We start from the raw sequence: 26,470 nt of genomic DNA, 5'->3' as shown, positions 1-26,470 counted from the left end.
TGTCCATTGTTCCATGCTGCGTGTGCTCCAACAGGTGGACAAGAGGTACAGTGTCACTGATGCATGCACTGTCACTGCTCACCATCCTCGTGGCCTCCTCAAATGGTGACATGACAGTGCATGCATCCCTGATCATGGCCCACTGGCGTGGGGAAAAAAAACTAGCTCCCTTGACTCTGTTCTGGTGCCGTAGTCACACAGGTACTCATTGATGGCCCTCTGCTGTGTGTGCAGCCACTGCAGCATGGCCAACGTTGAGTTCCACCTGGCGGGCATGTCATTCTTGCGTGGGTTCAAATCCTTTTGGAGCTCAGCCAGCTGAGCACTGGCATTATATGACTGGTGGAAATGCACACAGTCTTTCCTGGCCTGCCTCAGGACATCCTATAAGCCCGCGTACCTGCCCAAGAACCACTGCACCACCAAGTTAAGGACGTGAGCCACACAGAGCACATGGGTCAGTTGTCCCTGTTGGAGGGCGGAGAGGAGGTTGGTGCCATTGTCGCAAACCACCATTCCTGGCTTAAGCTGGTGTGGTGTCAACCACCTCTTGGGCTGCCCCTGTAGAGCTGACAAAATATCTGCCCCCAGTGCGGCTCCTGTCCCCCAAACACACCAGCGCAAGCACGGCATGGCATATTTTTGCCTGCATACTTGCGTAGCCCCTTGAATGCCTACTGAGCCCCACTGGTTCAGATGACAAAGCACAGGAAGAGGCCATGGAGGAAGAAGAGGAGGGGGTGGAGGAGAGAGGTGTGTCACAGCCAGTAGTAGCATTTTGTAGGCCTGGTGGCGGAAAAACCTCCAACACTACTGCACCTTGTCCTGCATCCTTCCCAGCTGCCAGAAGAGTGACCCAATGCACTGTGAAAGATAGGTAACGTCCCTGTCCATGCCTGCTGAACTAATGAGTCAGCGGTAATATGCACCTTACCACTGACCGCCCTGTCCAGCGAGGCATGGACATTGCCTTCCACATGCTGGTAGAGAGCCAGAATCGCCTTCCGTGACAAAAAGTGGCGTTTGGGAACCTACCACTGAGGAACCGCACATTGCACAAATTCACAGAAGGGGGCCGAGTTTACCAACCGAAAAGGCAGCAGTTGAAGTGCTAGCAATTTAGACAAGCTAGCATTCAACTGCTGGGCATGTGGATGGCCTGGAGTGAACTTGTTTCGACTGTCCAGCAGCTTGGGCAGGGAAATTTGCCTACTACAATCGGACATCGGTTTACCGCTAGCAGATTGCCCGCAAGTACTTGGCTGTGACACACCTAATTCTACACCTTCATTCCTTTCAGTGCAGGTTTCAGAGAGGACTGAAGGTATAGTGGGGTTGGAGATCACAGCTGATGAGGAGCAAGGAGAGGTCTGCTTTGTTCATGTGGTGCCCAAGCGGCTGATGTTTTGGCAACGCAAGATACGCTTGAGACATATGTTGCAAATAGCAGTGGTGCAATCTGATGCACTCGTCTCAAAAAAAGGCCCACACCAAAGAACTTTTGGAATAACGCGCAGAGGCAGCACCCTGCACAGGCGGAGCTCTGTGGTGTGATTCAGTCGGTGTGCTGCCCTTAAGCTGGCCCCTGGAGGGCATCCTGCCTCGTTGGAGATGTGCCTCCCCCTCCTCTCTCCTATCAGGCACCCACGTGGAGTCAGTGACCTCATCATCTCCTCCCTCCTCATCACTGGAACAAACCTGGAAGTATGCTGCAGCTGGTGGAACATGACTGCCAGATTATTGTCCTTCTTGGGCATCCCCTCTCTCTTGGCTCACGCTACTGCCTTCCTCTAGCTGGGCATCATCATCAGAACCTTCAAAACGCTGGGCATCCTCCTGGAGCATGTACCCAACACTGTGGTTAAACAGTTCGGGGGTCTCCTAAGGAGCACATGGTGGGTCTAGGGAAGGAGTGACTGATGCCATTGAGATGAGGGAAGAGGACACTTTGGCAGTTGCTTTGCCAGTACCCTGAGGCTGGATGAGAGAGGATGAGGAGGATGAGGAGGCTTGGTCATCCACTCTACCAAGTCTTCGGCATGTTGCGGCTCAACACGTCCAGCTGCCGAAAATAAGGACAAGCGTGTCCCATGGCCACGTGCTGATGACGATGCACAGCATCCATGAACAGCACTGTTGCCTCTAGGCACAGAGCCTGCTTGCCCTCTTTTATTGGCTTGTGACTATCTGCTTCTCCTTGTTGACACTGAGCAGATGACACAGTACACTGACTGTAATTACTGCAGCTGCCTGCCTGTGGTATAGGATCTGAAGAACACAAGCAATTGGGGTAGCTTCAGGTGTACACTGAGCAGGTGGCTCAATTCACCGACTGTAACTGCTGCAGCTGCCTGTGGTATAGGACCAGAAAAGCACCAGCAATTGGGGTAGTTTCAGGTGTACACTGTGCTGGTGGCACAATACACTGACTGTAACTGCTGCAGCTGCCTGTGGTATAGGAATAGAACAACATCAGCAATTGGGGGTAGCTTCAGGTGTACACTCTGCAGGTGGCACAATACACCGACTGTAACTGCTGCAGCTACCTGTGGTACAGGACCAGAACAACACCTGCAATTGGGGTAGCTTCAGGTGTACAATGTGCAGGTGGCACAATACACTGACTAACTGCTGTAGCTGCCTGTGGTATAGGACTAGAACAACACCAGCAATTGGGGGTAGCTTCAGGTGTACACTGTGCAGGTGGCACAATACACCGACTGTAACTGCTACAGCTGCCTGTGGTATAGGACTAGAACAACATGAGCAATTGGGGTAGCTTCAGCTGTACACTGTGCAGGTGGCACAATACACCGACTGTAACTGCTACAGCTGTCTGTGGTATAGGACTAGAACACAAGCAATTGGGGTAGCTTCAGGTAAACACTGTGCATTTGGCAGAATACACCGACTGTAACTGCTGCAGCTGCCTGTGGTATAGGACTAGAACAACATGAGCAATTGGGGTAGCTTTAGCTGTACACTGTGCAGGTGGCACAATACACCGACTGTAACTGCTACAGCTGCCTGTGGTATAGGACTAGAACACAAGCAATTGGGGTAGCTTCAGGTAAACACTGTGCATTTGGCAGAATACACCGACTGTAACTGCTGCAGCTGCCTGTGGTATAGGACTAGAATAAAAGCAGCAATTGGGGTAGCTTCAGGTTTACACTGTGCAGGGGGCACAATACTGACTGTAATTGCGCTAGGTTCAAAAGAAATGAAGACACTGTCTGTGCCTATCTGTCTCTATGAGCCGCCTCAACACACTACGCAAGGCCGCCATGCAGGCGGCCTTATATAGTGTGGGGCGTGTACTAAACCCCCTGAGCTATAATTGACTACAGGCATCCTTCCTGTGGCCAATTATGGCTCTCCTCCCTGCCAGCGCTGTGATTGGCCAAGCATGCAGGTCATAGTGCATGCTTGGCCAATCATCAGCCAGAAATGCACTGCAATGCCACAGTGCATTGTGGGCCATGAGCGCCACTCGAATATGGCGCGTACAGCCCATACATTTCTGGTTTTGCCAAACGGGCAAACACCTGGTGTTTGAGTCAAACATGCGTTCAACTCGAACACCCAGCTCATCCCTACTGGTGACCCCATAATAGGGATAAAACTTTTTTGCAAAAGGGAATTTAACAAAAGTCATGGCCACACATTCCCTTCCACAGGCGGTGGGCTCAGCGAGGGGCATCGATAGTTTTAAGAAACTATTAGATAAGCACCTGAACGACTGCAACATACAGGGATATACAATGTAATACTGACATATAATCACACATATAGGTTGGACTTGATGGACTTGTCTTTTTTCAACTTCACCTACTATGTAACCAAGGTGGATGACAGTGACAATTCCATACATGATTTATGCATGGGATCATAACACTTTTGGGTTTAAGCTTCTCAAACCCTAAATCCTTTATGTTCCAAAACCTGAACAAGGACAATATATAAGTTTTATGCAAATCAATATCTATTTGCTCATAAAGTTCATTATTGTGGACGGTCTATTGTCTGATATATTATTTTCTTTAATGGAGGAATGGGTTACTGTTGCCCAGAGAGGCAACAAGCGTTGTTTTTCATTATCTGTAAAAGTATATATTTTATAGGAACCAGGTTAAATGTGAAGATTTTATGGAACAGTAGGATCAGAATACTTATGTCGCGTACACACGATCAGAATTTTGCTCGGAAAAAGCTCTGATGGTTTTCCCAACGGAATTCCGACATGATTTCGCTCAAGCTGTCTTGCATACACATGGTCACACCAAATTTCGACTGTCAAGAACACGGTGACATACAACACATACGATGAGACTAGAAAAAGGAAGTTCAAGTCCCAGTAGCCAATAGCTTCCATCTCGTAGTTGAATCTGAACATGCGTGAATTTTTGAGCGTCGGAATTGCATACACATGATTGGAATTTCCAACAGAAACATTTTCTGTCAGAAAATTGAGAACATCACATTTTTGCAGGCGAGAATTGGCCAGCTAAATTCCAATGGAGCATACACACGGTCACATTTTCCGATGAAAAGTTCTCATCAGTCTTTTGCTGGCCGAAATTCCGATCATGTGTACGCGGCATAAGATTTGTACAGCAATTGTCAATGAACCATTTAAAGCTGTGAACACAGAATTATTAAACTTTCAATGTACCCTCTTAAATGCCTGTCTGTAGGAAGATAAGTGTTTCAGTTCACAAATGAAATGTCTGGAGGAGGAGGTGGGAGATCTGGCCCATACCAATCAATGGACCATTATCCTTAATCATATTGACATTCATATTAACATTTTTTACCATCTAATAAATGTATACAAAACGACAGATGTAAGGATGCATTAAACCTCTTGTAGATAACTCACTTTATATAGATACTGGTAGGATCAATTGGTAATTAGGGGTCATCGCAAAGGATAAGTATCAGATAAAAACTTCATACTGAACAGGATTAAAGCCAATAAAATCTGGATCATTTCCCTTACATGACATAAAACAGAAAAATGGAAGAGATGTTTTATGTTATCATATATATTATTAGATCCTTCATGTCCTAATTGTTATACTTATACTTAGCCATCTTACTTTAGGCTACCGTAAGTAGTAGTGGTAGTACTACAGTATATACTATTCTGCAAAATGTCTATGTAAACAGAAAAACGTTTTGCAAAACCACTTTGGGGTAGATTTATCAAAACTAGAACTAAAGGAAAAATGCACTGCTGGCCAAAGCAACTAACCAAAAATTTACATTTATCTTGTAACATGCCTTCCCAATATAATGCATAATATAATCTCTATGATAAAAATCTATAATATCATAAAGGACAGAACACCGATAGGGGTATACAGGCAGTTCTTCTGTATGCACATGTGCCCTCATGGAAAGGAACTTTCCTTGGTGCACTTATTGAATATTAGGAGCCTGGAGCATCAGCGGGGGGCCCAAGAAGAAAAGGATTGGGGTTGCTCTGTACAGAGCAGGTAGGTATACCATGTTTGTTATTTTAATTTAAAGTAAAAAACAAAAAACAAAGCTTTAATGTAAATGAACAAATTCAACAATGATCTTTCAGGTGTCTGCGATGGCGAGGGATTCCTTCCAATGATCACAAATGTTTCATGCTAATGTACTTTGACATGTTGAAATAGTTATTATTATAGGGGTTCTTTGAGACAGTTAGAAAGTTATTTCAGGGGTTCCTTTATGTGAATTGATTTGAGAAATGATGGTGTAACTATTATGGCCCGTAAACACATTCGGACTTTCCGCCAACAAAACCGTGGATTTTTGTTTGAAGGTTGTTGGCTCAAACTTGTCTTGCATATACACGGTCACACAAATGTTGGCCAACAATTACGAACGCGGGAATGTGTTGAGGTACAAGACATATGTCAAGCCGAGAAAAAGGAAGTTCAATAGCCACTCCTTCTGCTTGATTCCGAGCATGTATGAAACTTTTGTGCGACGGACTTGTGTACAGAAGATCAGACTTTCCGACAACAAATTTTTGTTGGCAGAAAATTTGAGAACCTGCTTTCAAACATTTGTTGGCGGAAAGTCCGACAATGTTCGATGGAGCATACACACGGTCCGACAACAAGCTCACGTCCAACATTTCCCGTCGGAAAATCCGACCGTGTGTACGCGGCATTATAGTTTGATTAAAGGGAAGCTACTGTGAAAAATATTGGAGAGGCTTTATAGTGAACCACTACTTCAGAAATACTTACATCACTAAGTACTGCTGCCTGCTTTAAATTATTCTATTTCTGAATGATACCATTGCAATCTATAGCGCTACAAAAGATTATACAAGAAACCCTACAAAAGAACACAGATCCATCAGAGAATCTGTAACTTGAAAGCATATTTGTGAACAAGCTTAATTTCATGTGATGCTCTAAATAAAGTTGAATATGAAGTCCACATGCATATAAATCTGCACTTTGTACACAGCCAGCAACTCATCATCAGATAAAACCCTTTGCAGAAAAAGGCCTATAAAATCTTAAGGCACATTTACAAAATAGTGCCTAATGCAACTAGATCCTCTCAAATGATGCTGTCCATTACTGTGCATCACAATGAATCCCTAGGTGATTACGTGTGATTTATATGCATGTGGTCTTTATATTCAGCCTTAATTGGAACACTGATCTGGAACTTATTAGTGATACGGTCGATGTCTATCATCAAATGTCGGCAGCTTTTATTGTGATTCCAACAAATAGTGCAGAAAGACTAGTAAGAACTGAAGAGTTTACTTTTTAACTTGCACGTTTACTTCATATAATCCCAATATTCAGCTTTTGCATACTCTACCACTATGTTTGTAGCCAAATGTATTTAAAGATAATGTATCCTCTAAAAGTCTTACGTTTATGGAAGCAGAGGCATAATTACAGGGGTTCCAGGGATCGAAATTGAAACCCGCCCTATGCTGTAAGTCCCGCCGCAGCAATGAAAAAAATTGAGATTTCTTCTTCTGTATGCCGCCCCTTCTCATGTACACATGACCGGTTTTTCCATCAGAATAAACTCTGATGGCTGAAACGGACATGGCTACACACTATCACACCAAAGTCCGAATGTTTGGAACGCGGTGACGTACAACGCGTACGATGGGACTACCCTGTTTTCCCCAAAATAAGACCTAGTGTGATTGTCGGTGATGGCTGCAATATAAGCCCTACCCCCCAAATAAGCCCTACCATGTTTCCTCAAAAATAATCCCTACCCTGAAAATAAGACCTACAAGGATTTTAGGGCTTATTTGGGGGGTAGGGCTTATATTGCAGCCATCACCGACAATCACGCTAGGTCTTATTTTCGGGGAAACGGTAGAAAAAGGAAGTTCAATAGCCACTATCCAATAGCTGCCCTTGCGTGGTTTTTGGTCCGTCGGAACAGCATACAGACAAATGGTTTTCCCGATAGGAATTGATTCAATCGGAAAGATTTAAACATGTTCTATTTCTACGTCCATCAGAATTTTCGAAAAAAAAAGTCAGCTGAAGCCCACACACGATTGGAATATCCGATGAAATGATTCCGTCTGACTTTTTCTGCCAGAAAGTCCGACCGTGTGTATGCAAGTGTTTCTGGCAGCCATGAGCCACAATGCAATGTTGATAACTAAAGCTGGCCATACACCTATAGATTATCTGCAGATTTTCTATGGTTAGATGGAAAAATTGCAACAGATTTCTCCATGTATGCTAAACTGTGTGGATGGAGGAATCTTCCACTGGGCCAAACTTCAGTATCTTGCTAGTCGGCTCTCAACCTAAACAATGCCTGCACCCAATCAGAATGTTTATGTATTGTGAGAGCCGAACACCCCCTGGTTCGGTTCGCACCAGAACTTTCGAACGGACCGAAAATTCGTACGAACTTTAGAACCCCATTGAAGTCTATGGGACTCGAACGTTTGAAATTAAAAGTGCTAATTTTAATGGCTAATATGCAAGATACTGTCCTAAAAAGGGTTTGGGGACCTGGCTCCTGCCCCAGGGGACATGGGTCAATGCCTAAAATGTTTTTAAAAATGGCTGTTTTGGCGGCAGCACTGATTTTAATGACGAATAAAGTGAAAAAAAAGTGAAATATTCCTTTAAATATCATGCCTGGGGGGTGTCTATAGTATGCCTGTGAAGTTTAGAAAGTATAAGCTTTGGCGCTAAAACCCTATTTCTGTGCATCTAAGTGTGTACAAATGAGTGTTTAAAATTATTAGAAAAACTGTTTGTGTTTAGCAAGAATATTACTTGTGTCCAGTGTAGGTGCTGGTTTTCTTTTCAGTGTGAGTGCTGGTTTACCATATATATTCCTATGTGATGCTGTATGTATGTTTTCTACCAAAATATACACAGATACCAAATAAACAAAAATAAACAACAAAAATTTTTTTTTTAAACAATGTGCAAAAAATACTCGAAGATAAGTGCTAATAAACAATCTTAGACAAGTATCGCGCAACTACTTGTGCAAGAAAAGATAGTGAAAAATACTTGTGCAGAACACATAAGAAGAATGTCCTTCAATATGCAAAAAAGTTTATCCAAAATCGCATCCTGAAGTTGCTAGACAATCGCATGTAGCAGTATTTTTAGAGCTGGTAATAGGATAATGTGACTAGTGCAGGAAGACTAAGGGCATTCCTCCCCGGTGCGCCACTCCGTGCTGTGAGAATATATTTGCGCTCACCAGATAAAACACACTCAGAGGGTTAGCCGAGCCTTCACAGTATAAGCCACTGTGCTGCTTTTTGGACTCTGCTACTGATGTGCTGGGGGAATGTTCGCCCTTCACTTCCCAGTTTGTTCCATGGTTAGGTACATGAGGGAGGAGATAAAAAAACGTTTTACAATCTTTTTATTTCATATAAAAGAAAATTACTCACAATATGGTTAAAAATTGATCGCGTGTATATGATAGCTACGCCGGCCGCTGCTGCTGCTGACAGTGTAAAGGTGCACGTCTCCGGCCACGCCCTACGCAATTCGTCAGAGCGATGTCTTCTGGAGCTCCAGAACCATATTGTGAGAAATTTTCTTTTATATGAAATAAAAAGATTGTGCACATGTTGACATTAGGCATGGGATCAGGAGGGAAATATCCATTTTGACTCCCAAATTGTGTGCATCTTCAAAATTGGCTTTTAAAGGGGTGACATCAGCCCATCTGATGAAGGCAATATCCAGACATTTAGGACATACTATAATGTCTGATATTGCCTTATGGTTTTCTATATTGAACTTTGTAAGTTTCAGAGTTTTGTATGTTTAGTAAAAAAGTAGAAAAATACAAAAAACTAAATTTTTTACCCAAAATTTTTATAACGCACATGTGTGAATGTGCACAGAGTAAACAAAGTGTGGCATCTTATTTCAATGGTTGATGCCACTGTTTTAAGTAATTATGTGTTTACAGTGACAATGGGGCTTATTTTCTAAAGGAAAATACATTTGGCACTACAGGTGCACTAGGAGAACCTAGGAGACAGCCAAAAACAAACACAAACAATAAAGAAAAATCAAGATTTTATCAGATTTTTTTTTTTAATTAAAAAATAATTTACATATTTCTTCCGAACTTCACGGGCGCTTTGGGGGGCCAAGCCAGTACAGCCAGTATCCAGGCCTGTCAGGGGATTAATAGGAAGTCCGGCCTCTGGCCCAACTGAGGCAATATAATTTTGGGCATTTTTCATTATTGTGCAATCATTGTGCAATAAGCAGCAGGATAGGACGATATGTTTGATTTTTTAGTCCACCATATGGATTGCTGTCAGCGGAACCGGCTGGTCATTATCCCGAAGGTATTCTCAACAACTCTTCTTGCTCTGGCCTGCTGGTAGTTAAAAACTCTCCTGTCCGGGGTGAGGGTCCTTGGGGGAATGACCTCATTGCCCAGACCAAACGCTTCATCGGCAAGAAAGACGAAGTTGTCCGCATCAGGTGGCAATGCCAGGCAACCAGTCAAGAGATTTTGGTAAAACTCCATCTGGGCAAAGACTCCTCCATCCGGCCATTCATCCCCACGTCCACATAGAGGAACTCATATTGTGCCGACACCACTGCTATTAACACTATACTATTAAAACCCTTATAGTTATAATAGTAAGACCCCGGAATGGGGTGGTGGCACGATGTGGATGTGCTTCACATCTATAGCCCCTCCACAGTTGGGAAAGTCCCAACGGTTGGCAATATGGGAGGCCACAGTCTGCCATTCCTGTGGCATTGAAGGGAACTGTGGAGTCAAAACATTGCAAGCAGATTAAACAAAAAATGTCTTGGCCAACATCAGTATAACTTTTTTTAAAGGAGTATTTCCAGATAAAAATCTAAGGTCCACATATCCCCCCCCCCCCCCTCTGATGGCCCATTGTAAAATGTTAGGGGGGGGGGGTTGAGGTGACTTTGGGAGAAAAAAAAAAGCCTCTGGCACTCTGCCTAAATTTAAGGACACACATAACATTTGTACACATTTTAGGGGGATGTTTTGGGTAAAGCACTACAATGGAGCTGACAAAATACATTGTTAAGGGACTAGGCTATAGGTGTATATGGGCCCAGGATAGCATGCTGGGGAGGTAAGTGAAGGCAAATATGCATGTAGGCCAAAAAATTTGCATTTAAAAAGCTTACAGCATGCATGAGGATAAAGGGGACATTCACAGCATATTCCAATCATGGTAATTAGGGAATGAGGAAATAAATACAATACATTAGCAAACATTAAATACATATAATGTGATGTATTAATACAATATAAAAATATATTGTTAAGGGTCTAGGATATAGGTGTATATGGCCCAAGATGGCATGCTGGGGAGGTTAGTGAAGGCAAATATGCATGTAGGCCAAAAAAGGAGCATTTAAAAAGCTTGCATAAGGATAAAGGGGACATTCACAGCATGTTCCAATCATGGTAATTAGGGAACGATGAAATAAATACAATACATTAGCAAACATTAAATACATATAATGTGATTAAAATTGAAAGCAAGTGGTGGGACTTTATATGAAGCACACAGCAGCACAAAAGGAAGTCAAGTGACAGGGAAATACTGTTTATTCATGTTGTATAATCTAACCTACATCTAAATGGGTATATAACCTCCAAAAGCATTTGATCATTTACAACATAAGTTACATAGTAGTCCACAATCATTGAAACATTTATAGAACAAACAATGGATACACTTTTATAAACATAGGTAAATTAAAAACAAAACTAAATATAACAAAAAAAGTGAGAAGAGGGGAGAAAAATAAATACAATTAAATTAAAAAGAAATAAGCATAATTCATATCCTGAATGATTATAGACATGAATAAAACCATAGGGAATATAAATTGGTCCATGGTAGAATGTTAGTAAAATGTAAGGCTTGACACATTTCGTGGCCTTGTAGCTGCTCATCAGAAGTACAAACCATGGAAAATATCTAAAAACAAAAAAATATTAATTTTAAATGGTCAAAAGGATAATTGATTTTGGTTAGGTGAATAAAAGAAAAAAAATTGTATATAAAGGTTTGTTACCAGGTTGCATATTAAACCTACATCTACATCTACATCTGCGCAGCGGCAGTGCAGCATCGAAAGTCACCAAAAAATCACAAGGTCTCATCTCCAGGCACTGCGGTCGCCAAAAGGGTGATAGCAACCAGCATAGACAATTCCTGGGCCATGTGTGTGTGAATGGACAACCCTGTGAAAGGAAAAGGAGTGAGCCTGATAAAAAAAACTTAGGCCGCGTACACACGGGCGGACTGTTCGCCCAACTTTGTTTGGGCGGACAGTCCGCTCGTGTGTGGGCTTTCAGCGGACAGTTTCAGCGGACAGTTGGACGGACAAGGTTTTTCGGAATTTCCGAAAAACTGTCCGCTGAAACCTTGTTTCAGCGAACAGCCCGCTCGTGTGTAGGCTTGTTCGTCAAACAAAGTTGCGCGCATGCTCAGAAAGGATTTTCACACCGAAAGCTATAATGCAGTGTATAGGACGTCGTATTTTTCGTCCCGTCGTACGTGCTGTTCACGTCATCGCGCACGGTTTCAGCAAACTGTTCGTTCGTCGTGTGTGGGCATGTCCGTCCATGCTAATTTTGAGCGGACTGTTTGCTGAAACTGTTGGACGGACAAAGTTGGGCGAACAGTCCGCGCGTGTGTACGCGGCCTAAGAAGCAAGGTAAGTGCATGAGAAAGAAAGATGAATAATGTAGAATATAAAAAAGTGATTATAAATGTGAAAATAATGAGTGAGGTGAGCGGTGAGTGATAAAGAGTGTAAAGGAAAAAGAGAAATAGAAGAAAAAAGAAGAGAAGAAAAAAAAAATATATATATATATATAGAATGAAATTTTAAGTTTTTAGAAAATGAAAACAGAAACACAGGAGGTGATGGTGAATAAATACCTATGAATTACAGATGGAAAGAATGATCAATGTAAATAGAAGTGATCCAGGATGTGTGGAGTGAGAGATGTGCCTGTGAACTGACCCAGCGAAGGTGCCTAAGTACCTGCATCTACCACAACCCCGCCCCAAGCGTCAATTGGACAGACATCAATCAAGAGAGGAATGCTTTCACCTGGGCAGCTCAGCCGTCGGGCGATTAGCGCCTGTTAACCCCTATCGTGTGTCCGCCAATAGGAGACACTTAGACAGGGGGGGCGTGCCATGTAAACGCAGGGCAATGTCAACATGTGGAGATGGTGTGTCCCCCCTATCCCACCTCTAAAGGGGGGGTGAGGGGGAGGGGAAGGACGTGCTGCACATCACCGTGTTCGGATCAGAGGCCGAGACAAACATATCGGCAACGCCAATAACGCACACATAGATATGCCGATGCAGACATAGGACATGCCAACCTGGATAAAACAGATTAAGAAATGATATAAGGGAATACGTGATTCTCTATAATGTTTTATTTATTTATTTTTATTTTTGTTATATTTAGTTTTGTTTTTAATTTACCTATGTTTATAAAAGTGTATCCATTGTTTGTTTTATAAATGTTTCAATGATTGCGGACTACTATGTAACTTATGTTGTAAATGATCAAATGCTTTTGGAGGTTATATACCCATTTAGTTGTATGTTAGATTATACAACATGAATAAACAGTATTTCCCAGTCACTTGACTTCCTTTTGTGCTGCTGTGTGCTTCATATAAAGTCCCACCACTTGCTCTCAATTTTAATCAATGATAGGGATGGAGGCAGTTACCCCTTTGGTTCCTGCCTCATTTAAAGTCCCAAATTTATTTTCTTCTCATTATAAACACATAATGTGATGTATAATGTGATGTTAAAGGATAAAACTTACCTTAATATAGTCCTTCTGCAGGACCTGAATGATGGCAGAACAGGTCTTTAGAATAATGATCCCCAGAGCCTGGGGGGAGATGCCTGTAGAAAACTTGAGGTCCTGTAGACTTCTCCCCGTCACCAAGTACCGCAAGGTGGCAACGAGCCTCTGCTCCGGAGTGATGGCTTGCCACATGCAGGTGTCCTGATTCATAATATAAGGGGTGAGCAAAGCCAAAAGATGGTGAAAAATGGGGTCTGTCATCCGGAGAAAGTTCCTGAAATCATCAGGATTTTTCTGCTGGATCTCACGAAGCAGAGGCATGTGTGAGAATTGGTCAGCCTGGAGTGAATTGGTCACGCTGAACAGGGCGAGGATGTCCATGAACTCCTTCTCGCCCTGTTCATGGACTGGGCTTGGGTAAAACTATACACCCCAACACCAAACCCCCACACAGCATGAACTGTACGACGAGTACGTACCTGGAACATGGTTTCAAAATGGTCGGCTGGTCAGAACGAACTTAACAAAAACGCACTGAAGAACAGCAAGACCTGTGAAGAGCAAGCTGAAAATCAACAACGAGTGGACAAGAACACACTGAAAAACAGATACAAACTGACTGCACACACAGAAGAACAGATAAAAACCCAAAAGCACAAACTGAACAGCAGTAAAACCATCTGAAAAAGCAGAAGTCTGAAAAGCGTGAACCATCTCTAACCAAACTTCTACTAACACAAGATTAGCAGAAGGAGCCCAAAGGGTGGCGCAGTGGCTATTGAACTTCCTTTTTCTAGTGCCATCGAACGTGCTGTACGTCACCGTGTTCTTGACGGTCGGACTTTGGTGTGATCGTGCGCATGCAAGACAGTTTAAGTTTATTCCGACGGGAAAACAGGTCGTGTGTATAGGGCATTAGTGTGCCAAGATATGGGTGGTGGTGGTAAAATCCTAATCCCCAGCCACTTGCAGCTGAGGCTGCAGAACATGGAACTGGGAAATCTGATCTCAGTCCCTTTTTTTTGTCTCAAAAGTGAGACATCAGGGTTCTGTTTAGGCCCCTGTTATTTCACCAAAGCCCCCCAACAGTGCTCCTAAAATTTTTTATTGTAAATTGCAATTTAAAAAAGTTGTAAAAAGGAATAAAAAAAAATAAGATAACAAAAATAAAAACTACTGACACCATCCACTGTCCTATTGATACCAACCTCTGCCCTACTGACACTGTCCACTTTTATGATAGGCTCCATTTATATTTTTACAGTCACATTTGCTTTAATATATGTTACTATGTTTTCCTTCCTATTTAGTTTGGCCTTGCTAGTTAATTTCTTTTAAAAAAATAAGGACGCCGAACCCTGATGATCTTTCATCTCTTTCATGTTGTTCAGGTAGATCTCTAACTCTGAAAGGTTGCCTACTAAGGATGCAGAACTCCAATATAGAGGCTTTACAGAATTCATTGCATTGTGGGAGAACAAAAAAATAGGAGAACTGTGGAAGTTGGGGGTAGTATGGGAATGGAGGAGATGTCTAATAAAATTTCTGTCTCAGCTATACACGGGGGGATCCTTAAGGTCCTTTCAGGAACTAAAAGATCAATTTGCCCTCCCAAATAAATCCTTCTTTAGATACCTACAGGTAAGACATGCCTTTAAGGAACAATTTAAGGGTCGGGCCTTAGTAGAATGGAATACAATTCCAATACTCCAAAAACTGGTCAAGGCAGATACAGGGGTAGGTCTAATTTCCAAAAATATATCTACACATTAATAAGATGAGACTGGGAAAGTTAGATCCACCTGTGTATAGAAGGAAATGGGAAAAACAGCTGGGAGATATCACAGAAATTCAGAGGAAACAAATTCTGGAAACAGCCCCCTTAGTCTTCCTGTCTCCCTCACAGAGGATGTCACATCTGTTCCTTCTCTATAGAACATATTATACCCCCATAAAACGTTTTCAGTTTGGTTGCCGTTTAGACTCGAGATGCCCTAGGTGTGGGAACTTAGAGGCAGACATGCTTCATATGTTTTGGAGATGTCCTAAACTTCCGCTACTGGATGGGGGTGACGGGAGTTATTGATCGCTCATTTGGTACCTCTATGGAACTGGAGGCAAAACATTGCCTGTTGGGCCTAGTGGATGGAGGAGAGAAGCTGGGATATAAGCAGATAGCAGTTACAAGATGCTTATTCCAAGCAAGGAATTTGATTGCCCAGGGATGGCAGTCGGCGTCTCCCCCGTCCAGTGAGGAATGGTTAAACACTATGAATATGGTTATTCTTAAAGAAAAAGCGGTATATATATAAAGCAAAGTGCGATACGGAAGTATGATCTGATCTGGAAACCCTGGTGGGACGCAAGAGAGATTGATATGTAAATTTCACTCAATAGATAAATGTGGTAGTGTCGGGAGGTGAAGTAATAGAAATGGACCTGATAGAGTTAGTAATATGGACGGCTAGATGAAATGAGTGGATTGAGTGAGTTGGGAAATTGTACCAGTCGGGCGAGAGTTAAGTCTTTAGTGTTATTTCAGACAGTCCTCCTATAGGCCACTAGATCCCCCCCCTATTCAATACCCTTATTTTATTTATTATATAATGTCTTCTTTTAATGGGGAGGATCTAATAGGCGTAGGAAATGTGGTTTGGAGGTCATGACTGTAATGTGTTACTCCTTTTTGCTTTATTATTGTATGTTTTAAACAAGAAAATGTTGACTCAGTTTTTCCCCAGCTTCCTATCTACTTCATTATACCAAAATCCCCAAGTCACGCTACTTTAAATCTCTCAATATGGTTATGATTAACACGGCGCAACAATGCATCCCATGTCATTGGCGTTCCTCGACGGTACCAACATTAGTGGAATGGTTCCGCAAACTGAACAATACCGAAACCTATGAGGAACTAATTAGTATATCCAACGACACAGTCACGAAGTTTTCAGCAACATGGCAGGATTGGCGTCGTTTCAAACTTACTGACGCGTACTCCTCACAATATGGCTAAATGAATCCCATACACTAGGTTATCCCCTTCTCATTATTCCCTCTCTACCCCACCTTTACCATCATTCCCCCCCTCCTTCCCCCGATAACATATATTAATGCTTGATATACTCTCCCATTATATGGTTCAGTATGCTTTAGATTTTCCTTCTTCCTAGATTCGGCACCATTTAGGCCGCTTCTAGACACAACTGTACAAGTAACTAAGATTGTTGATGTGACTTATTCCACGTTTGGAACTTGGTTAAGATTTGTGTTCAGCTATTGAACTATTAGTTGTTTATTTAAGCTTCGATGACTTATCCTGTCATGCCTAATTTGATGCGATATCTTATTCATTGCCTGTATTTTCATGTATGACTACTCTATCATAATAAAACTTTGTGAAAAAAAAAAAAAAAGAAAAAGAAAAAGAAAATGTTGACTAAAGAGATAAAGTTAAAAAAAAAAGGATACAGAACTCCTGAACAGGGGATACGTTCTAACCCGAATGCCGAACTCCATTGAAGTATAAGGGAGATGAACAGGAAAAATCAAAAATGCCCATTTTGAAGGCTTATATGCTTATAGTAATTGGCCATAAAAGGGGTATGGGGTCATGTGGGGGACATGTATCAATAAAACATTTTATTTTTTTTCTCAAAAGTGATTTTGATTATGTTTTTTTTTTTTTGGCATGGGGTTCCCCTCCAAATCCAGACCAGACCCGAATGGCCTGGTATAGACTAAGGGGGGAACCCATGCCGTTTTTTCCTTTATTTTTTAACTGCCACTTTTAAAAAAAATTTCATCTGTCAGCAGGGAAACCTATTGACAGCTGATAACGTATCGGTCGTTAAGGACTAGCACAGAGCTTCTCGGCCCCTCTCCTTAACAACCAGCGCTCAGTGTATTGCAGGGTGAACTCCCAGCAAACACCCTGCAAAATTTGAGTGTTCATTGATGGCCAAACAAGCAAATGTTCAGCCCGAATTGATGCTCTGGCCAAACCGTTCACCCATCTCTACTGCCTAACCCTGCAGTAAGTGATCAGTATCGTGAATGAAGGGGAAGGCTCTGTACAGAGCTTTTCCTGTCCATTTATTCTGTGAAGCTGAGGCTGCAGAAATGGGGATTGAGGGCTGTGTCCTCTATCTCCTTTCTCTGTCTCAAAGGTGAAACATCGGGGGTCTGTTTAGACCCCTGATATCTTGCCAAAGCCCCCCAACTGGGCTTCTAAAAAATTTGAGAAGAAGAAAATGAAAAAAAAAATGTAATGGTAAAAAATAAAATAAAAAAATTAATAAAAGAATGACTTTGTCTAGTGCCCTACTGAGCATGTCCACAGCCCTACTGACCCCTTCCACTGCATTACCGATAAAGCCCATTGTCATATTGACACAGTCCGCTGCTTTACTGACTGACACTATTCAAAGTCCTACTGACACCACTGGCAGAACTAACTTGGTTGCAAAGGTCGCACTTGCAACTAGCGACTGCACTCCCAAAACTGGACAACAGCGCTGTAGCTGTCATTCGGCTATAACGCAGTCGAGAAGTGGTTAAACAACATTTTTAATGTAAATGTCAGTTTTGTGGAGTAGGTTCTATACATCGTACAAATGAGCCACTTCCCAGCCAGGTTAAATCTCTGCTCCCCACCAAATGGAATTGGTGGGGACCAGAGATTGGAATGCCCATTAGCTAGAAAATGGCCATAACCAATTTTTTTACATTTGGTTCCCATGAACTTCTGTAATGTTCGCCAAATCCAGGTACATTCAGTTTCCCCCTACTCATCTGTATTTGAAAATACTGTATATCCTTCTTTGGTGCAATTGGCCCTATGCAAAAAAATACTGTACATCTCTTCTGGATTTATTTTAACATTTTGCCATAGCAATAGGATTCCTTCTTAGACAGACAGGAGATATTGCTATCATTAGTCAAAAGTACTGTATAAAATGCATGGAAACACATCAAAATGTACCAAAAGTTTATGACAAATGCATGGGCGATGCAACGGGACAAGCTCTTCCTATGTATTCACCTAGGTAAATAAGAAAAATCCTGGCTGAGGGCTGCACAGGACTGCATTTTACCTTCCCTCAGCCCACAGGTTGGGCATCGGGGCTTTATATTAATAATGGGGTAATGTCTAGTTTGTTAAAGTCTATGGGGCATGAACATGAAAAATCAAAAGTGCTAATTTAAAGAATTATATGCAAGTTATTGCCATGAAAAGTGTATGGGGACCCAGGTACTGCCCCAGGGGACCTGTATCAATGCAAAAAAAAAGTTTTTAAAACAACAGTTTTTTCAGTGGTTTTGATATTGCTTACAGTAAAACAATAAAAATGAAATATTCCTTTAAATATCATGCCTGGGGGATCCCCTTAGTCTGCCTGTAAAGTGGCACATTTGTCTGGTATGTTTTACAGTGCCGCAGAAAAATTATATTTCTAAAGGAAAAAAGTAATTTAAAATTGCTTGCGGCTGCTATGCATTGCTGGCTCCCAGCAATATAGATAAAAATCTAAATCAAATCTGCCCCCCCCCCAGTCCATACCAGGCTCCTTATGGGTGCCAAGTATGGAACATGGGTCAAGCGTCCCTGTTGGAGGGCGGAAAAAAAGTTGGTGCCATTGATGCATACAACCATTCCTGGCTCAAGCTGCCGTGGCGTCAACCCCCTCTGAGCCTGTCCCTGCAGAGCTGACAGAATCTTTGCCCCAGTGTGGCTCCTGTTCCCTAGGGAGACCAATTGAAGAACTGCATGGCATCTTTTATTTTAGCCTGACTACTTGCATACCCCTTGAACGCTTAGGGAGCACTGCTGGTTCAGAGGACAATTCTGCAGAAGAGGTCATAGAGGAAAAAGAAGAGGAGGGGGTGGAGCAGGAGATGTGGCAGAATCCCCACCAGCATTTTGGAGGCCTGGTTGTGGAACAAGTTCCAACACTGGACCCTGTCCTGCATCCTTCCCCGCTGCCAGCAGAGTTACCCAGTGCACCATGAAGGAAAGGTAATGTCCCTGACCATGCCTGCTGGAACACGAGTCAACGTTATTATGAACCTTGCTGCTGAATGCCCTGTCCAAGGAGGCAAAAACATTGCCTTCCACATGATGGTAGAAAGTTGGACTGCCACTGTGGTGCAGCCCATTCCACAAATTCACAAAAGGGGGCAGAGTCTACCAACTGAAAAGGCAACAGTTGCTGTGCTAGCAATTTGGCCAAGCTAGCATTTAGATGCAGAGCATGTGGATGGCTGGGACAGTATTTTTTTTATGGTTCAGCAACTGGGGTAGGGAAATTTTCCTGCTAATATCAACTGGTGGTGTTCTGATAGCAGATTGGCTGCAAGTACTTATGGCACCTAATGCTATACCTTCATTCCTCTCACTGGAGGTATAGTAGGGGTTGAGATCACAAATGAGGATCAAGGAGAAGTCTGCCTTTTTTTATTATGTGGGTCTTTCAGGAGCTGTTGCCAACAGACTGCATGGCAGGTCATCGTATGTTTTGTCAAGCATGTGGTGCCCAAATAGGTGCTGTTCTGGCCATGCTTGTTCTGCTTCAGACATAGATTGCAAATAGCAACGGTGCGATCTACTGCACGTGACGAAAAAAGCCCACATCAATGAGATTTTGGAAGTCAGTTAGCAGCACCCTGCACCTGTGGAGCTCTGTGGTGTGATGCAATAGGGTGGCTGCCCTTACGCTGGCCCCTAGAGGACATTCTGCTTCATTGGAGTTGTGCCACCTCTTCCTCACTTTCCTCCTCTCTTCTCTCAGGCACCCAAGTACAGTCAGTGGCCTCATCATCCCCTCCCTCCTCGTCACTGGAGTAAACTTGGCACTGGCAGTATGCTGTAGCTGGGGGAACATGATTGCTAGTTTCTTGTCCTTCTGTGGCACCTCCTCTCTCTAGGCTCCCTTCCTCAACCTGGGAACCAACCTCGGAGCCTTCAAATTGCTGCGCATCCTCCATCAGCATGTAACCGACCCTATGGTCGAAAAAAATCTGGTGACTCCTCCATGCATGATGGTGGGGCAGAATAGGCCGCTTTGGCAGCCATGCTGGAAGGCAAACTAGTATGAGCCTGGGTGACAGAGGATGAGGAGGATTAGGACAAGTGTGCCCCACCTGCAGAGGATGCACCATGTCCACCACCACTTTTTACTGTAGACACAGAGGCTGCTTGTCCTCTTTTAGTGGCCTCTCCTTGGTGGCCTCCTGGAAATGATGGGGATTTTTTTTTCACACCGCACTGCACTGTATTATATGGTGTGTACACTGCCTAAAGTGTATTATATATTGTAAAACGGCAAATGCACTATATATAACACACACAAAGATATACACATATATATATATACTAGACTGTATATCTCTCTCTCTCTCTATATATATATATATATATATATATATATATATATATATATATATATATATATATATATATATATATATATATATATATATATATATATATATATATATATATATATATATATATATATATATATATATATATATATATATATATATATATATATATATATATATATATATATATATATATATATATTACACTGTTAATTGTTTTATGCAGAATGTAGTTCCAAAAATAAATATTGACAACAACTTTAGAAATATTAACATAAAGCATATCAGTGCCCATCACATTCAGCTTTACAGTGCCCATGAATGCAACATCACTGTGCTTATCAAATGCAGCTTTATGGTGCCCATGAATGCAGCATCACTGTGCCCATGAATGCACTCACACTGTGCCCATCAGTGCAGCCTCACTGTACCCACCAATGAAAGCTCGCTGTGCCCATCATTGCAGCCTCACTGTGCCCATCAATGCAGCCTCAGTGTGCCTATGAATGAAGCTTCACTGCCCATGAATGCAGTTTCACTGTGCCCATGAATGCCGCCTCAGTGTGCCCATGAATGCAGCCTCACTGTGCTTGTGAATGCAGCCTCACTGTGCCCATGAATGCAGCCTCACTGTGCCAATGAATGCAGCCATACTGCCTGTAAATGCAGCTCACCGTGTCCATGAATGCAGCCATACTGCCTGTAAATGCAGCTCACCGTGTCCATGAATGCAGCCTTACTTCCCGTGACTGCAGCTCACTGTGCCCATGAATGTAGCCTCACTGTGCCCATAAATGCAGCCTCATTTTGCCCATCAATGCAGCCCCACTGTGCCCATCAATGCAGCCTCACTGTGCCCATCAATGCAGCTTCACTGTGCCCATCAATGCAGCCTCCCTTGGGCATGAATGCATCTCACTGTGCCCATCAATGCAGCCTCACTGTGCCCATCAATGCAGCCTCACTCTGCCCATCAATGCAACCTCACTGTGCCCATCAATGCAGCCTCACTGTGCCCATCAATGCAGCCTCACTCTGCCCATCAATGCAGCCTCACTCTGCCCATGATTGCAGCCCCACTGCCCGTTAATGTAGCTCAATCTGCCCATGAATGCTGCCTCACTTTGACCATAAATGCAGCCTCACTGCTCATCAATGGAGCTCGCTGTGCCCATCATCAATACAGACTCACCATGAATGACGGATCCCACACACAGCAGGCATCTCCTGCTTGTGTCATGGAGCTGGGTCTGTTTTCAGCGGTGCTGTAACAATGTCCTGCCCCCTAGACCGACTCGTGTGATAGGCTGAACATTGATTCAATCAGTGTTCCATCTACTATCACACAAGCCGGTCTAGGGGGGGTGGGACCTTGTTACAGCACTGCTGAACAGAGACCCAGCTCTGTGACCCACAGCGGGAGATGTCCGCTGTGTGTGTGTGTGATACACAAAAGGGGGAGGCAAGGGAGAGGTCTCAGCTCACAGCGGCCCCAGGGCAGTCCAGACCTTCCGCTTTGTGTCCTCCAGCTAACAGGTTCCTGGCTGATCGCTTTTGTCAGAAGCGGTGCATGCTTTTTACAGGACATCAGAGCAGCCCGGGGAGTGGGGGGGTCAGAGAAGCCCCCCTCCGAGCCGCTCTGATGTCCTGTAAAAAAGCCTGCACTGCTTCTGCCAGAAACAAACAGCCAGGAGCCTGTCAGCCTGGTCTACCCCTGCTCCTCACTTGCCCTAGAGTTAACTCACCTGTCAGAGGAAGTGGGTTTAAAAAAAAGACAGGAAGTTTTAGGTGGGTGGAGAGGAGTGTAGAGGAGATTGTGGATGGTGGTTTTGTGTACAGTGATAAAAGTCTCTAGTGGCAGCCTCCTGGCAGGGGAAGTTACCTGTGGCAAAAACCCAAGGACTGCGATACCAGTTCTGGGCAAGTCGGTGAGACCGAAATCTCTTTTGTTTTGTTTTGTTTTTGCTGCTGTGAAGCTGTTTAAGTTATAAATAAACATTCTTTTGATTGCAAAGCCTGTGTCCTGCGATCTAGCTGGCTCCCTGAACTTGAATACATATATTTATATATTAGGGATGGGCGAACGGTTTGCTCCCGAGCATAAGTTCAAGCCGAACTCTAGTTGTTCAGATGTTCTGTGAACATCGAACAATATATGGTGTTCGAGGGAAATTCGGAAACTGCCAGAACACCGTTAAAGTCTATGGGACACTAACATGAAAAATCAAAAGTGCTCATTTAAAAGGCTTATTTGCAAGTTATTGTCATAAAAAGTGTTTGGTCCTGCCCCAGGGGGCATGTATCAATGCAACTTTTTTTTTTTTAAATCAGAAGTTTTTTTGGGAGCAGTGATTTTTTTAATGCATAAAATAAAACAATAACAATAAAATATTCCTTTAAATATCATGCCTGGGGGTGTCTATAGTATGCCTGTAAAGTGGCACATTTTCCCCGAGTTTAGAACAGTACCACAGCAAAATTACATTTCTAAAGGAAAAATTGTCATTTAACTTCGCGCTGAGCTTACGCATATATGTGGCCTCGGCTTTTGGGGGTTAAACCGGGATGATGCCCGCAGCTGTACCGTTTTTTAGAGCGGCCAATCGGCTTTCCAGGGATAACAACCGATGCGGCTTAAAGCCACTCGATTGTAATCCCGGAGGAGCAGGATGGGACATCCCCCCGCCGGCCGCCCTGATCGGGCCTCCCATCCCACCGGGAGACCTGATACGCGATCCCCCACTTCCGGCCTCTAGCCACAGACTGGAACAAAGCCGTTTACGCAAGTGACGTCACAATGTCACTTCTGGTTTACTCAGCTGCCAATGGCGCCGGATTTAAAAAAATATACAGTATTCAGAATCGGGATTTTCATAGTGCAAAGGAGGGATTGGAGGTCTTTTAGACCCCCGATCCCTCCATAAAGAGTAAAGACCACCTATTACTGTTCCATGGGATGTTTACATTCCTTGTGACAGCAATAAAAGTGATCGATTTTTTTTTTTAAAACACAATTTAATAATATAAAAATAAATAAAATAAATAAGAATTATTTTTTATTTAAAGCTCCCCCCATCCCCGCGAGCCGACGCAGCAAAGAAGATGCATAGGGAAGTGGTGCCCGCATATGTAAATGGTGTTCAAATCACACATGTGAGGTATCGGCCCGATCGTCAGAGTGAGAGCAATAATTCTAGCACTAGACCTATGGAGATTTTTAGGTACCGTAGATTGTCGCCATTCCACGAATGCCCTCAATTATAAAAGCGTGACATGTTTGGTATCTGTTTACTTGGAATAACATCATCTTTCACATTATACAAAAAAAATTGGGCTAACTTTACAGTTTTCGTTTTTTTTAATTCATGAGTGTCCCTTTTCCCAAAAAGTTGTGTTTAAAACACTGCTGCAAAAATACAGTGTGACATAAAATATTTCAACAATCATCATTTTATTCTCTAGATTCTCTGCTAAAAATATATATAAAGTTTGGGGGTTCTAAGTAATTTTCTAGCAAAAAATACGGATTTTAACTTGTAAACACCAAATCGCAGAAATAGGCTTAGGCATGAATGGTGTAAAACTGATTGCGGCTGTAATGAATTGTCGGGCCTCTGCAATATAGATAAAATTCATTGAATAAAAGAGCATGGGATCCCCCCCCCCCAGTCCATTACCAGGCCCTTTGGGTCTGGTATGAATATTAAGGGGAACACCGAACCAAAAACCCCGAACGAAAAAAAAATGCATGATGGTCCCTCCTAAAATCCATAGCGAACCCTTATCTGAACACGCAACCTAGCAGGCTGCAGGAAAAGAGGGAGGATGGGAGTGCCCCCCCTCCTGAACCATACCAGGCCACATGCCTTCAACATGGGAAAGGGGGTGCTTTGGGGTAGCCCCCAAAAGCACCTTGTCCCCATGTTGATGGAGACAATACCCTCATCCCCACAACCTCCCACTGTGTGATGCTTCTTTGCTGATGACAATTCTTACACAAACAGGTGACCCCACCCCTCTCTGATGCCACAGGGAAGCCATGAGAAATTCCCTGTTGTGTCAGAGGGAACGGGGTCACCCAGGATGTCACCAGGTGGCCCCACCCTCATTTACTGTGTCAACTGTCATCAGCGAAGAAGCGTCATGCGGTGGGAGCCTCTCATAGAGGAGGATTGGTGGCAGGTTTTTTGCTTTTTCGGTCCGTCGGCGGAACAATATAAGAAGATGAATGGACATCGTGGGACATTTTTATTTATTTTATTTTTAAATAAAGGACTTGACCCCAAGCTGTGTCTTGACACTTTGTGAAATTGTAGGGGTACATTTGTACTCCGTTACCATTTCACACAGGTCGGCCTGATATGGGGGTTCCCTTGTTAAAGGGGGCTTCCAGATTTCTATAAGCCCCCACTTGCAGATCCCCACAACCACCAGCATTGGTTGTGGGGATGAGGCCCTTGTCCCCATCAACATGGGGACAAGATGATTTGGGGGGGCACCCCAAAGCACCCTCCCCATGTTGAGGGCATGTGGCCTGTTACAATTCAGGAGGGGGGGCGCTCTCTCATATTTTCCTGCAGCCTGCCAGGTTGAATGTTTGGATAAGGGTCTGGTTGGATTTTAGGGGGGACCCCTACGCCATTTAAAAAAAAAATGGTGCAGACCCCCACACAATTTTTTTTTCATTTTGGTTCGGAGTTCCACTTAACCACTTGGCGCCCATACTACGTCTATTGATGTCATGGGTTTTCAGTGGTTAAATGATGCCTGAGGCCACAGACATCATTCAGATATTGCCGATTTCAGCCAGCGATTCCCTGCACCATAAGAATGATCATAGCAGCTGTTCCGCCGCTTGATCGTTCTTACGGGCGGCGGGAGGGGACGCCCCCCTCCCACCGCCCTCCGGTGCTTATACCGACTCACCGTTTCCATCGGTGAGTCGGTCACAGGATCCGCCGGCCCCAGCAAGTTACCATAGAGATTTCCGGCGGACCAGATCGTCCCTGGAGTCTCTAAGGTCGTTCTATGGTCGTTCGGAGGCCGGGTGCGATGTATTCAAATTAACGGGGCCTATCTGGCTATGAAGCCAGGATCGTTTTTTTTATTCTTCCCAGCCTAGAGGTGAGATATGGGGTCTTATTGACCCCATATCTCACTGTAAATATGTCCGATCGTGCCATATTCCTATTACAAGGGATGTTTACATTCCTTGTAATAGGAATAAAAGTCATAATTTTTTTTTTTTTAAGTGTAAAACTAAAAAACTAAAAATAAAATTAACAATAAAATTTTTTTTTTAAAGCGCCCCTGTCCCCGTGAGCTCGCACACAGAAGCGAACGCATACGTAAGTCCCGCCCACATATGAAAACGGTGTTCAAACCACACATGTGAGGTATCGCCGCGAACGTTACAGCGAAAGCAATAATTCTAGACCTCATCTGTAACCCAAAATATGTAACCAGTAAAAAAATATAAAGCGTCACCTATGGGGATTTTTAAATACCAAAGTTTGGCGCCATTCCACGAGCCCGTGCAATTTTGAAGCGTGACATGTTGGGTATCTATTTACTCGGCGTATCCTCCTCTTTCATATTATGCAAAAAAATTGGGCTAACTTTACTGTTTGTTTTTTTAACCACTTCCCACCCGGCCAATGTATATATACGGCCGGGTGGGAGCCGCCTGCTCCTGATAGGACGTTCAGGAACGTCCTTCGGGAGTAGCGGGATCGCGCGCG

This window comes from Lithobates pipiens, unplaced genomic scaffold, assembly GCF_037356315.1.
Source record: "Lithobates pipiens isolate NorthernLeopardFrog02 unplaced genomic scaffold, aLitPip1_a1.2 Scaffold_1, whole genome shotgun sequence".
NCBI lineage: Eukaryota > Metazoa > Chordata > Amphibia > Anura > Ranidae > Lithobates > Lithobates pipiens.
This window is presented reverse-complemented; position numbering follows the sequence as displayed.